Source organism: Natator depressus, chromosome 8 (assembly GCF_965152275.1).
Source record: "Natator depressus isolate rNatDep1 chromosome 8, rNatDep2.hap1, whole genome shotgun sequence".
Taxonomy (NCBI): Eukaryota; Metazoa; Chordata; order Testudines; family Cheloniidae; genus Natator; species Natator depressus.
This window is the reverse complement of record NC_134241.1, coordinates 48,834,252-48,849,363: the sequence shown is the minus strand read 5'-3', so window position 1 is coordinate 48,849,363 and position 15,112 is coordinate 48,834,252. Positions and strand designations below refer to the sequence as shown.

The 15,112-nt window shown below is 44.1% G+C and overlaps 1 protein-coding gene across 4 annotated transcripts in view; it reads right to left on the bottom strand.

Moving 5' to 3' along the window:
- The window catches only part of RABGAP1L (RAB GTPase activating protein 1 like), a 549,683-nt gene that overhangs the window by 59,141 nt on the left and 475,430 nt on the right, over nucleotides 1-15,112 (bottom strand). The gene's annotated exons all lie outside the window — the stretch shown is intronic.

Sequence of the window (15,112 nt, the reverse complement as noted above, 5' to 3'; positions counted from 1 at the left end):
TGAGGTGGGAAGGGGGGGTCTCTTATCTTTACAGGAAATGTGTTTTATAAATGCCTGCTCAAATTCTCAGAGAAAGTAGAAAAGTAATTTACTGAAGTTTTCACAAATCCTAGGAAACTATTTATTTCCCTCTGTTCATCCCAAAGTTCTTTGTAATGATTCACTCTTTAAATCCAATATTTATCCACAGGCAGATGATTCTTCTTGTTGGGGGAGTTTGGTTTTCTACTGAATTCTTGCTTTATGCTTATTCTGCAGATTCAAAGAAAAGGAGTGTATAAATGACCTCTCGTATGCCCTCCATGGAATTTTTCACAAGTTTATAAAGCTATCCTCAGAAATACTTGAAAAAGTAGTCACTTTCTTCTGCACAGTTTTAGGTTGTCATTTGTGTCACTTAGGGTTTTTTGGAAAACCTGTACGAAAATTAAAGCACAAGTAGGGCTCAACAGCAACATATCAAATTACAAGCAAGAGTCCCAGCTATGGTAGAGATTTAACAGATGTTAGTTTCCTTTTGTAACCCAGAGAGTAAAACAGTCACCTCAAAAAGGGAAGAATATGATGAAAAAATCAATAATCTTTTATCTAAACTATCTATACTCTAAAAAGGAAATATTTCAGGCAAAAGAAAACCAATAGAAATCCACATTATTTTTCCCAGGCTTGATTGTCCTTAGCATGAAATATTCAGGACTTCTGTAACTTTTAATTACAAAAGTGATAGGGTCTCAAGCAGACAGTGTACAGTAGCCCTGTTGGTTGCTTCCTGGAGAATCAGTCTTGTCAAATCGTTTGTTTAAACATCCATATGACAAAGAAAAACTGCCAAAACAGAAAAAATAATTTGGAAAATGATAAAAGAAATTGAAAGTTATCAAATTATAAATGAAAATATAGTTCTACAGAAAAGTATGAATTGATTTAAAGAAATAAACAAAACATACCCTCTGAGAAAAACGCCCTTACGCACAGTTTTACTAGGAAAAGTAATCATTGCCAAATGAACACAGAGTAAAATTATATTGTCTGTGCTTCTATTTAGCCCCATTTATTACATTTTTTACCCCCTCTGGTAGCACTTTGTTCCAGCGACGAAAACTCCAACCTGTGCAAGAAATATAAATGGATTCAGCTGGGTGTTTTTCTCAAATCAGAGTGAATGCTGGACACTGCAAACCTTACAGAGATTTCCAGTCCAAATTGCCAGTCGCATATTGTCACACGCTTGCTTTCCAGAATAAACAGGATAAGATCAACGTTGCTCTTCTCTTTTTCCTGTTTTTCCTGAAGTATCTTTCAAAGATTACATGCGTATTTAAATAGCACCACGTGTTATTTGCATTTGAATAGGAAACTTGAGCAACAGCTGTAGTGTTCAGGATTAAAAACCAACATCTCTTTTGCTTAAATAGAGGAGGAAAAAAATTACACGTTATTGGTAGGAAACAGAAGAGTGTTCTAATAGGCTTATGGCAAACAAAAATGAGGCACTTGAGGTGAAATCCTTGAGATTAAGACAGTTTCTGATCATCTTTAACCCTTGCAGGAGAAAGAAAAATATTTTCACTTGAAATTTATCTGCAATGCAGCTTTTGTGTTATATATTTCTCCTTTGCTTAAATGAGGTTGTCTTACAATATTTCTTTTACTTGTTTTCCTCAGGAGAGGTAATTCAGATTCAAAAATTAGAGTGATATCCAGTAAACAATTTGTTTATCAAGGAGTCCAGCAGATAGATCATACCTTGTATTCTAAAATCTTCTTATATTTTCAGAAGAGCTGTAACTTGTACTGGGAACTTCTTCACATATGTTCTCTTCTGCTTCATGGCTTCAGATTTTTCTTATAGCAACACTTGCTGGCATTGAAAGCAGTTCTTCCTGCATTCACATTTCTCTCAGTCATGGTGACTCAGTGTGTGCGGACAGTATCTGTATATGAGGTGTGCTAACAAAGACACCTGTTGTAGGAGGTGAAGAAAGAAACTTCCCATAATTCCACACTCCTTGCTGGCAGCTGTACAGAGGCTGCAAACAGGGACTGAAATTACATTTGAACAGTCATGTATGTACCAAGGGAGCGAGCACACAGAACAACAACAAGCATTCCTGCGATAGTGAGAGCACAACTTAATTCTACAACAAGGGTAGAATTAAGGGGTAGAGAATGCAGATATGCAAAATAATACCCAGCTCAGATCATTAAATCCTTCTAGTCACCTTTTTGCTGGTCAGAGATTATGGGGCAGATTTTACTCTCATTTTACAGCAGAACAGTTCACTGACTTAAAAGGGTATTTTTTCAATCATGTGAGCTCAGCTGAGTTAGCCTGATGTGACTGAAAAGTCCTGTTAGAATGCAGGCAAGTTGTGTTGACTGACTGGGTTGTAGCCCAGGAAGAGCCTAAGCTGCAACATGGCCAGCACCTGCATCTTAACAGCGCTTTTCAGTCGTGTTAAGATAACCCGATTGAGCTAACACAATTAAAAACACAACCTATCTGCCTATCAAGACGTGGCCCAGAGTATCATTTCACTGAAACTGGGAAGAGGGGATATGCCTTTTCTACAGAAACAGCTCACAATCTCTTCAAGTCTGCCCACATGTTTTCTGAACTTGAATACTGAGCCCCTCAGCAACAAAGATTTTTAAGCACTCCTTTGATGAATAACATATCAGACACATGATGTAAAATCTATGTGCAGACTAGAGCTGCCTCACGTTACTCCTCATCCTTTGTAACAAATGCTGCTGCTTTGCATAACACCACACAGGTACTGCAGCAGCAGTCATCAAGGAAGTGGTAAAGCAGTTTTCCTGTGTCATTTGTATTTCAACCAGGTGGTCATGGGGAGGCAGGAGGGCAATCTTAGCCAGCCAACAGATGGTTAGGACAGCAGCACAAGATTACACTAGCTAATATAACTGACCTGAATCACATATGCTGGGATTTTACACATTTGGATGAAAAGAAAATACGAATGGAATATTACTGAATTTTGCATAACATTTACCTTTATGCAGCAAAATTCTGCTTACTCACCGGATAAGATTCCCTCCCACCCTACCTCCAGCAATGTCTTATTCCATATGACAAGGGACCTTTCGCCTGAATGACTGAAAAGAGTGGGTGAGGTAACTTCTGTTGTTGGAACAGACGTGAAAGAGAGTGCAGCTAGAAAGCTTGTCTATTTCACCACCCACCTTGCCTCTCTAATATCCTAGGACCAACATGGCTCGACCCTCACTGAAAAGAGTTATATATATGCTGAGTAAGGGCCCTCTCCAGATTCTTGCTAAGCATTCACTGCCGCCACTCCTTTTATGAAGCAGAGTTTGGAGTTTCCTTCAGTTACTCCAAGTTGGATTCATTAACATAACAGACTTCAGACAATTACATTCAAACCTGTTTGTATAGCACTTGAGGTGCTACCTGGCAGCGTTTAAGAGATTTTTGCATAGTTTTTCAACCAATACAGGATGAACAATGGTACTATCATACCCCTTTTATAACTTCCCCACCATGTAATGAGGGGTAAGATCTGTTTCAAATGCAGCCATTAAAGTGGAAAACAGCTGATTAGAACAGAAAGCTTGTTTATCCCACATTAAAGGTCTACCCTCCTCCTTACCCCAAGAGGATTACTGGCAATTAAGAAGCCAGAGGAGTGGACCAAAAAAAAAAAAAAAAAAGAAAATTCTAGCTCTTAATTTGCATAGGGAGTAATATTACTCTCCCACAGAGCTAAATATCACAGAAAAACCCCTCAGGACTGTAAAATGGCTGATCAAACCTGGGCAATCCCAGAAAACACTGCTGCACTCCAGAAAGAGTTTAATCCCACCCTCTTCATTAGGCTGATTCCTACGGTAAATCACACTTTTGTAGCCTGGGGAATGTCAGACCAGCCTTGATTTAGGTGTTACCTACCTCAAGATAAGCAATAATGAATACAGTCCTACGTAGATATACCTTTGAGAAGGAATATTAACCATTAAATAAGTAACTGGCTGGAAACAATCATAGTAAAAAGAAAAGGAGTACTTGTGGCACCTTAGAGACTAACCAATTTATTTGAGCATAAGCTTTCGTGAGCTACAGCTCACTTCATTGGATGCATACTGTGGAAAGTGTAATCTTCTACACTTTCCACAGTGTGCATCCGACGAAGTGAGCTGTAGCTCACGAAAGCTTATGCTCAAATAAATTGGTTAGTCTCTAAAGTGCCACAAGTACTCCTTTTCTTTTTGGGAATACAGACTAACACGGCTGCTACTCTGAAACCAATCATAGTAAAGGCTCATATTCTAATTATGAACTAGTTCAAATTTTAAGAGAAACGTAATTAATTAGGAACCCCTGTGGATTTTCTGACAGGTTTCAGAGTAGCAGCCGTGTTAGTCTGTATTCCCAAAAAGAAAAGGAGTACTTGTGGCACCTTAGAGATTTACAAATTTATTTGAGCATAAGCATTCGTGAGCTACAGCTCACTTCATCGGATGCTCATGAAAGCTTATGCTCAAATAAATTTGTTAGTCTCTAAGGTGCCACAAGTACTCCTTTTCTTTTTGTGGATTTTCTGTTTTTACACAAACATTAAGTATAAAGTGATATTAATGGAGAGTGTCATGTAACTTCATAGCAGTGGTGTATGCTGAACCAGCTGCCTATTGCTGGGCAAAAGCTTTTCATGGTTTTACTTTTAAGTGTCAGATAACATGGCCTACATTTTAAAAAATGTGTGTGTGCACACCTGGGTTGTGCCTGCAAAAATCCCGCCCACATGTGTACAAATCAGGGTTGTACATGCAGTAAGATATGTATGCATGCAAATCCTTGACTTTTGCAAGTGTATTGCCTTCCTTGTAACTTGGGTGCAGGCAAAATTGTGCACTCAATCTTACAGACTTAAGCCAGCAAACCAATATACTTTAGAGAGTTACTGTTATTCTTCTGGTGGTAGCAGAGGTTAGCAGGACTGGAATTGCTGAGGTACAGCCTTTTCCAGCAAGCCGGTGACTCTGGAATTCTCTCCCCCTCAATATAAATCTGTAGCAAGTTTTAGAGAAAAGGTCAAAACTTTTGCTTCTTTTTTATTTTATGGCTGTGCTCTGGCTGTGTTTGAATTATTTACTGCATGCGTGGGTGAAGGAAGGGGAGATGAGATTTGTTTCCCTTACTTTGTTCTACTCCTATTTTAAAGTTTAAAAAAAAAAAAAAAGCTTTAAAATTGTTCAGGCCTTCTCTATAGATTATAAGGAAGCAAATTTGCAAAACCTGAACTCCTCCTTTCCTTCCTCCATCCTTTGCAAATCATCTGTATGCCACACAGAAAGCTAACACTGACCCAGGTTCCCATTGTAGTTATTGATGAGTAAAGATCTGTCTGAGACCCACCTCCCAGATGCTCTTTCCTTGGCTGTGCACAACAGCAGACCTATGACCTCCCTCGGCATACACACCCCAAATGCAAAAGGGAAGGAGAGCAGGCCAGCTGTGGCTGCCCCAAGACACTGGTGATAAAGTGATTTGGAAGGCCACTCCTTTCTAAACAGGGTGTAAAAAGGTTCATCTCAACTTTATGTGGAATTTCAGGTTTTGCGTTTAGCTGAAGCTTCAAGTAAACCTGCAGGACGTGAACCTGGCAAAACCAAATCTACCCCATTTGGTTTTTAAAACCTGTGTGGACTTTAAACAGGTGATAACGCTTTGTAGCTGTGATTCTAACCCAGTGGTTCTCAACCTCTCTGAACTGTACTCCTTTCAGGAATCTGATTTGTCTTGCCTACTTCAAGTTTCACCTCACTTAAAAACTACTTGCTTACAAAACTGAGACATAAAAATACAAAAGTGTCACAGCACACTATTACTGACAAATTGCTGACTTTCTCATTTTTACCGTATAATTATAAAATAAATTGATTGGAATATAAATATTGTACTTACATTTCAGTGTAATATGAGAGTCTGTTTTTCACTTGTGAGCCTTGTCTGAAGCCGGAGCCCCAGGTGGCAGGGCTGAAGCAGGTAACTTAGCTTCGCCAGGTCCCCTGTGGCATGGAACCCCTGGCAGCTGCCTTGCTTGCCACCCCCTAATGCTGGCCCTGCACTTGTGACCCCCCTAAACCTGTCCCGTGACCCCTCTGGGGGCTGCAACCCCCAGGTTGAGAAACACTGATCTAGATGAGTTGAGTACTCCCTGGAAGACCTCTTAGTACCCGCAGGGGTACATGTACCCCTGGTTGAGAACCACTGTTCTAAACTACATATTGACACCCAGCAACATTCAGCTCCATCCAGCCTTTTAAATTATGGCTCTCTCATTTCTTACTGAATTAAATCCAGATTTTAAAATTTAAATATTTTACATTTCTTTCCTATATTCCTTATTTCATTTTCTTTCTAAAGCTGTGTCTACACTACCACCCATAGGCACCAACTCCATGGCTGCTCTGGGGCTGCAGCACCCATGGGAAAAAGATGGTGGGTGCTGAGCACCCACCGGAAGCCCCCCATCAGAACCTCCTCCTTCCCCCAGCACCTCCCACCCACCTGCGGCCCCACGGATCAGCGCCTCCCCCTCCGTCCCAGCGCCTCCTGCCTGCCACAGATCAGCTGTTTCACGGCATCAGGAAGCATGGGAGAGAGGGGGGAGGAGCGAGGGTGCAGCGCACTCAGGGGAGAGACGGAACTGGGCGGGAAGAGGCAGGGTGGGGGCAGGAAGAGGCGGGGAAGAGGTAGGAAGAGCAGGGTGGGGTGGGGCATTGGGGGAAGGGGTGGAGTGGGGGCGAGGCCTGGGGGAAGCACCCCCCAGCAGATTAGAAACTCGGTGCCTATACTATCACTTGTGTTGGTATAATTTATGTCGCTCAGGGGTAAAAAAAACCACCCCCGGGCGACATAAGTTACACCGACATAAGCACCAGTGAGGACAGCGCTAGGTCGGTGGGAGAGCTCGCTGGGGATGGTTTAATTATGTCGATGGGAAAGCTCTCTTGCGTCATTATAGAGCTGCTACACAAGAGATCTTACAGCGGTGCAGCTGCATCAGTACAGCTATTCTGCTGTAAGGTCTCTAGTGTAGACATGGCCTAAGGCACTAGCAGTTATTTCCTTACTTTCCTCTCCCCGCTTCAGCTTTCTCAAGGACTCAATGGTGAATTACTCACTTCATGTCCTTCTGTCTCTAGAAAATGTATATAGAGATTTTTTTTTTAAAAAAATCATCGTTTATGCAAACCATTGTCCTGAACACTGTGTTTGTGTATAGAAGTCCTTTCCCCCACCCTCCACCTACGTTTTGGGTGGGATTTTCAAAGGAGCCTAAGACCTGGTCTACACTACAGGGTTAGGTCGAATTTAGCCGTGTTAGGTAGATTTTAAAATGAATGCGTCCACACAACTAACCCCGTTCCGTCGACTGAAAGGACTCTTAAAATCAACTTCTGTACTCCTCCCTGGCGAGGGGAGTAGCACTAAACTCAACCTTGCTGGGTTGAATTTGAGGTAGTGCGGACGCAAATCGACGGTATTGGCCTCTGGGAGCTATCCCACAGTGCTCCATTGTGACCGCTCTGGACAGCACTTTGAACTCCAATGCACTAGCCAGGTAGACAGGAAAAACCCCGGGAACTTTTGAATTTCATTTCCTGTTTGGTCAGCGTGGCAAACTCAGCAGCACATGTGACCATGCAGTCCCTCCAGAATCGCAAACGAGCTCCTGCATGGACCGAAAGGGAGACACTGGATCTGATTGCTGTATGGGGAGAAGCATCTGTGCAGGCAGAACTCCGATCAAAAAGAAGAAATACAAGTATATTTGCCAAAATCTCACAGGGCATGTTGGAGAGAGGCTACAACAGGGACATATGGCAGTGCCGCGTGAAAGTTAAGGAGCTGAGGCAAGCCTACCAAAAGACAAAGGAGGCAAACGGTCGTTCCGGGTCAGAACCCCATACATGCCGCTTCTATGATCAGCTGCATGGCATGCTAGGAGGGGACCCTACCACTACCCCACCACTGTCCGTGGACACCTGCAAGGGGGGAGTCCCACGCAACATGGAGGAGAATTTTTTGGATGAGGAAGAGGAGGAGGAGGAGAATGCGCAGCAGGCAAGCGGTGAATCCTTTCTCCCCGGCAGCCAGGACCTTTTCATCACCCTGGAGCCAATACCCTCTGAAGGCAGGATCCCTGACCCTGAAGCTGGAGATGGCACCTCTGGTAAGTGCGCATTTGTAACTACAGTACAGGGTTTAAAAGCAAGAGTGTTTAATGTTTGATTTGCCCTGAAGAATTGGGATTCATTCGCGGCCAGTACAGCTACTGGAAAAGTCTGTTCACATGTCTGGGGATGGAGCAGGAATCCTCCAGGGACATCTCCATGAAGCTCTCCTGGAGGTACTCTGAAAGTATTCTGGAATCATTGCAGCACAAAGCATGGCAACGAATGGTCTTGGGTTTTGGTCACATTCAAGCAACATTCGGTCTATATCCTTCTGTGTTAGCCTCAGGAGAGTGAAATCATTCATGGTTACCTGGTTGAAACAGGGGAATTTTTGTAAGGGAACAGTAAAAGGACCCCGTTCATGCTGGGCTGTTTGAGCTTCACTAAAAGGGATCATCCCGGAGAATAGCCACGCGGTGGGGTGGGGGGAAGGGTGTGCTGCACATCCACCCCAAAACTGCAGCCCCCCCTTTTAAATGTGAAACCCAACCCATTGCTTGCTATGAGAAAGGATGGTGCTGCAGTTTGAAACCATTCCCACATGTTATGCGTAACAAGCCAACCCCGTGTACTCTTTGCCTTACCATGGCTGCGTGGAAACCGAATTCTGTTGCCCAGCCGTGTGTGATGTGTCACCATACCGGCAGGCGCTCAATATAAAAGGCAAAATGTGACCTTGTACCTAAAGCACGTGTGCTGTCTGCTGTGAATTGCTTGATTCACTGTGAAACATAAACATATATCTGTGTTGTTACCTTTGTCCTTGAATTACGACTGTCGTCATATACTGTATTTGAATAGCAAATGAGAACAGATATTAACATTAAACAACACATTATAAAGTGAGATTTGCAAATATGAAGAAACTTGAAGTTAGCAGGGCACCGTGGGCCAGGAGTCCTTCGTTCTAATCCAAAGTTTGCACCTGACTTGCTGTGTGGCCTTCTGCTAGTTGGACTACTCTGATTCTGTTTTCTCATCCACAAAATGGAGGTTAGATTACCTGCCTATTTCATTGTGAAAATTAGTTAATATTTGCATTGAAAATACAAAATGCTAAGTATAATTATTTGGCGATTGCCTGTCAGGTTCTCTCCAAATTACTGTCAAAACAACTTATTAACTGGCAGACTGCCACACTGTGCAGGGTGAATAGGACACAGAAGAAGAATACAATGAAATATTTATTTGGATGCCTCATATCACAACCGGTGGTGTGCCTCCTAGCATAAATGGTTTTAATTTTAATTTGATCATCTAGGGCATGTCCACAAAGCAGCTGGAAGGTGCAATTCACAGCGCGGTTAGATGTCCACATGCTAACTGTGCTTGAGCTAGCACCTAAAACAGTGCAGCCGCAGTGGCATGGGCACAGTCCCGCCTGACCCACTGCATACATACTCGGGTGGCTAGCAGGAGCTGCCGCCCATACCACTGGGGCCGCACTGCCACGTTTAGGGGCTATGTCGAGCGGAGCTAGCACGCACATATCCACACACCCTGGGAATTACACCTCTGAGGTCCTGTGCAGCGTACTCTTATGGTCAGATCATACCGTGCACAAGGGAAGGAGAGGGAGCAAAAGGGGAGACCTGGGGGACCAGGTGCACTCACTTTCACTCTTTCACTCGCAGGGCTTGTTTTAACTGCAAGTTTGGTAGTGTAGACCTGACCTCTTACGTTGGCAAAAAACACCCCCCGAGTGACATAAGTTTTGCCACATAAGCGGTAGTGTGCACAGCGCTATGTTGCTCATTGAGGTGGTTTTATGTCATCGATGGGAGAGCTCTCTCCTGTTAGCATAAAGCGGCTACACAAGCGATCTGCATCGGCACAGCTGTACCGCTGTAAGATTGCTAGTGTAGACATAGCCTTAGATTGAGTTAGCACACTCCAGTTCTGCACTTGAGCTAGCCTAGCTTGAGTGAGAGTGACCACACTGCAAAACAACAAGTTACACCAAGTGACTGCATTAGCTGTTGCTGAGTTGGTGTAACCTGAGCTGTGCATCCCCACTGCATTACTAGCCCCAGCATAGGTAGCACTTGAGCTTCAACCCACACCACTGACAGGCTAGCTAGCTTGAGCTTAAAGGCCACTAAACTCAAGCTAGAGATTTTTGTGTGCGGATGGGAGTTGGGTTAAGGGCAAAATTCAAGTTCTAACTTGAGCGAACTGTGTTGTGAGACATACCCACATAGTGAAAGAGTTCTGCAATGCTTGCAAAGTTGCTGTCATTACATTACTCCCTCCACTCCAGCCAAAAGAGCTGACCAGTACAGAGGAGAGGTGACAGCACCCTCAGCAATGGGGATGCAGTGGCTGTGATGTCCCTGGAAATGTGAGAAGCACTGTGCAAACTCCATACAGAGCTGTGTCCATATATTCCACAATCGAGCCCTTAGTTTGATTAAAATGATGTGAAGGCTAGAAAGTGAATGCTGAGAAACTTTCAAGGGGAAATTTTTATATTAAACTTACCTCCAAAAAAATTCACAAGATTTTTGAGAGGGTTTTTTTTGTTTGTTTAATTTTCAGTGACTATTTTATTCTAGTTTTAAACATTTTGCCTCGGAAACTATTTAGACTCTGTCATGTTGCATAAGATATTAAATTATATACACAATGACCAGCAACACCACACTTTAATCTAAGAGTCAAGTTATCCTTTGCCACTAAGTCTCTGTTCATCATTGCACTCTATAGTGAAAGGAATATAGTTCACATTTGGAAGAAAAAAATATTTCAGAAGCAAGGACAATTTCTCCTCAAAGGTTTATTTTATCTGAGGTTCAGTATGCAAGTTGTTTCAGTCCTTAATTGTGTTGATCCAGTTTCCTAATGTGGAAACTATATCAACTACCTGATGGTTCAAAAAATGTAATACAATTAGAAAAGCTATGATTTTTTTCAAGATACATTTTTCTTGATTTGATAGAACAGGCTTATCTTTGGACTTGGAGTTTTATGTGAGCGGGAAGGGAGCATCTTACACAGTTGAGTGAAGCAATTCTTTCCATGATAATGAAATATTTCTTTACTCAGACTCGATCAAAGAGACTCCAGGCATTTTCAAACATTTGTATGTCCTGTTGGCATCTCCTCAGCTTTTCTCCTCTGGCTCCATTTTGCCTTTTATTCAAGTAAGATACGATCTGGACCATGACACCAGTATCACCACTGCTATTAAGTCTATGTAGCTAATGGAAACGTGCCACTCTGTAAAGAAAGACAAAGGAATATACCCAGCCCAGTGCAGGCACCCACAGGAGAAGAGATGGGAGTGTAGGGAGTCTCTTCTCCTTGTGTCCATCTGCAAAGACTGGACAAAATCTACCACTTGGACTATTCAAGGCTAGTGCTTTTGCCATGTGATCGAGCTGGCCGGTAGCAGAAAAAAGAGGACACTGCACTTCCATCAATGGTGATGTAGTGGCTGTGCTCCCTCTTGCTCCCTGGAGGCTCAAAGACTCCTAGAGATCCTGCTGGTGTGGTGTCTCCCTACATCACCACAAACAGGGCTATGTCTTTGCCCTGGTCTACACTACGAGTTTAGGTCGAATTTAGCAGCGTTAGATCAATTTAACCCTGCACCCGTCCACACGATGAAGTCATTTTTTTCAACTTAAAGGGCTCTTAAAATCGATTTCTGTACTCCTCCCTGATGAGGGGATTAGTGCCCTTGCGGGTCGAATTTGGGGTAGCGTGATCGCAATTCGACAGTATTGGCCTCCGGGAGCAATCCCAGAGTGTTCCATTGTGACCGCTCTGGACAACACTCTCAACTCAGATGCACTGGTCAGGTAGACAGGAAAAGGCCCACGAACTTTTGAATCTCATTTCCTCTTTGGCCAGCATGGCAAGCTGCAGGTGAGTGCAGATCTTATCAGCAGAGGTGACCATGATGGAGTCCCAGAATCGCAAAAGAGCTCCAGCATGGACCAAACGGGAGGTACAGGATCTGATCACTGTATGGGGAGATGAATCCATGCTATCAGAACTCCGTTCCAAAAGACGAAATGCCCAAACATCTGAAAAAATCTCCAAGGGCATGAAGGACAGAGGCTATAACAGGGACCCGCAGCAGTGCCGCATAAAACTTAAGGAGCTCAAGCAAGCACCCTTGATAGCAGCAGCTCAGTGATTGCATTGGCTACTTGGATCACAACAGCCCCCACAGTACATCTGCCCACTCCAAATTGATTCCCGACTGACCAGTAGCTGTCTGGCATTGCAAGCTTCCAGAGGGCTGTCACCACTCACTTGTGAACTGTGAGGTCTGCTCTCATCTTGGTATTCTTGCGCTTCAGGGCAGGGGAAAGCAAGTCACAAAGTTCCATGAAAGTGCCCTTATGCATGCAAAAGTTTCACAGCCACTGGGAATCGCCCCAGACCTGCAGCACTATGCGGTCCCACCAGAGTGTGTTTGTTTCCCGGGCCCAGAATCGGCGTTCCACGGCATGAACCTGCCCCATTACCACCATGATGTCCAAATTGCCGGGGCCCATACTTTGAGAGAAGTCTGTGTCCATGTCCTCATCACTCTCATCACCGCATTGTCCTCGCCTGCTTTTGTAGGTTCTGGTTCTGCATATACTGCTGGATAACGCGCGTGGTGTTTACAATGCTCACAACTGCCGCGGTGATCTGAGTGGGCTCCATGCTTGCCGTGCTTTGGTGTCTGCACGAGAGCAGAGTGGCAGTGGAAGCGGCAGGTGGATGACGATGCTGACAGCAATATGGTGCCCGCACAGATAAAGGCGTGAAACTATTGTTGGCCGTTGCTTTCACAGAGGGAGGGAGGAGGGAGCAAGGGGTAGGCTGGCAGCAGATGGTGCAGTACGACTGTAGCCGTCATCTTTTCCAGGCAGACTGAATCTCCATGAGACGAAACTTAAGAAGAGAATGACCTGGAGTCACTCCCATTTATGTCCAGGAGCCCCTGACCGACCTCACCGAGGTCGGCCAAGAGCACCCAGGAGACGACGACGACAACAGCTACCAGTCATACTGCACCGTCTGCTGCCACAAGGCAATGAGCTGCTGCTGTGTAGCAATGCAGTACTGCGTCTGCCAGCACCCAGGACACGCACGGTGATGTGAGCTGAGCGGGCTCCATGCTTGCCGTGGTATGGCGTCTGCACGGGTAACCCAGGAACAAAGGCGCGAAACGATTGTCTGCCGTTGCTTTCACGGAGGGGTGGGGGCTGACGACATGTACCCAGAACCACCCGCGACAATGCTTTTGCCCCATCAGGCACTGGGATCTCAACCCAGAATTCCAATGGGCGGCGGAGACTGTGGGAACTGTGGGATAGATACCCACAGTGCAATGCTCAGGAAGTCGACGCTAGCCTCGGTACTGTGGACGCACTCCGCCGACTTAATGGTGTTAATGGTCTTAAGTGGGGACACATACAATCGACAGTATAAAATCGATTTCTAAAAAATCGACTTCTATAAATTCGACCTAATTTCATCATGTAGACATACCCTTAAAGGCACAATAGAGCTACAATATTTAATCCTACTCCGCATTTTCAGCATGCTTTCTACAAGCAGGAAAACTCTTCAGGCCTAATTCTTCGTGCACAGATTACAATGGGATTGTGAGATATAATGGAGGATTGATTCATATAGATACCCTCCCTTGATTTTTCAAGGGACACCATCAACCTAAGCATCATACCTCTGCCTGTTACAAGTAATGCCTAGGATTATTGTAACTACATAGTAACACCTAGGTTACTCTAGCAGATGAGAGAAATAAATAAAAACATTTTTATACATATGTGGAGTTGGTTTACTTTCTGAATTTGACAGCACTTTGTGTATGGTCAGTGTCACTATTTTCCCATCGCTTATTTGGTCTTTCACAAAACTTTAGAAAAAAATTTTAAAAGAAGAAAATTTGGTTTGTAAAACCATAAAAATGTACAGGAGACTCTGAGGCAGGTGTGTACCTGACATGACTTTTAGCACATTTGCTTTAAAATTAGCCACATTTCAAGTTGACAGTGTTCCCTTTAACCCTGATTCGCTCTTTTGCTCCTACCAGTCAGCTTCTAGGCTGGGTAGGAACTGTAAGAATGTGGCAGCTCCCGTCTAACATCAATTTGTATGCAGAAGGTTCAGGTTTTATTAGATTCCAAGTCTGTGTTCACCACTCAAATTAAAGAGGGAAAAATCAGTCTTTGTCTTCTATTGTTTACAAAAGGCTCTATTTGGGATCTCAAGAAAAAGCTCTGAGAATTCTGGCTCTACTCTATAACAGCACTGCTTTAAAGTAACACATGAAGTTGATCAGAAAATGGGTGCTTTCAAGCAAATGTTAAAATTAATATGAAAAAAGAGACATTATTTTGCTTTCTCCCATGTGATTGACCATATATAATGTAAATCTAGAGCTGTGGATACCTATGAGATTCTTAGAACAATTTTTTTGGTAGCGTCAGAGTGTGGCCACCAACCCTTGCTGGTGGCCGCTCTGACAATTTGTCCAAACCCAAGCCCCACCGCCCCGGGCTAAAGTCCAGAGCCAGAGCCCAGGTCCCAAAACCCGCTGACCACACACACTAGCCCCGTATGTCTGCAGAGGTGCTGCCCGGAGCCCCCAGGAGGCTGCCTGGTGCAGACTGCTTATCCTCTGCTGGTGGTGCCAGCAAACACCAATGCAGCCAGGAGCAACAGCTAGGCACTGCAGGGAGGGGCTGCTGCTTTGTGCCCCTCCTCATCTCCACCCAGGAGGCTATTGTGGCCGAAGAAAAATCCCCTGGTGGCCACATGCGGCCACAGTGACTGCATTTGAGAAACACTGGCCTATAACATTTAGAAGGGTTACGAATGTCTGTCTTCTCAAGAATTGTTCCTGCGATGTTTGTGA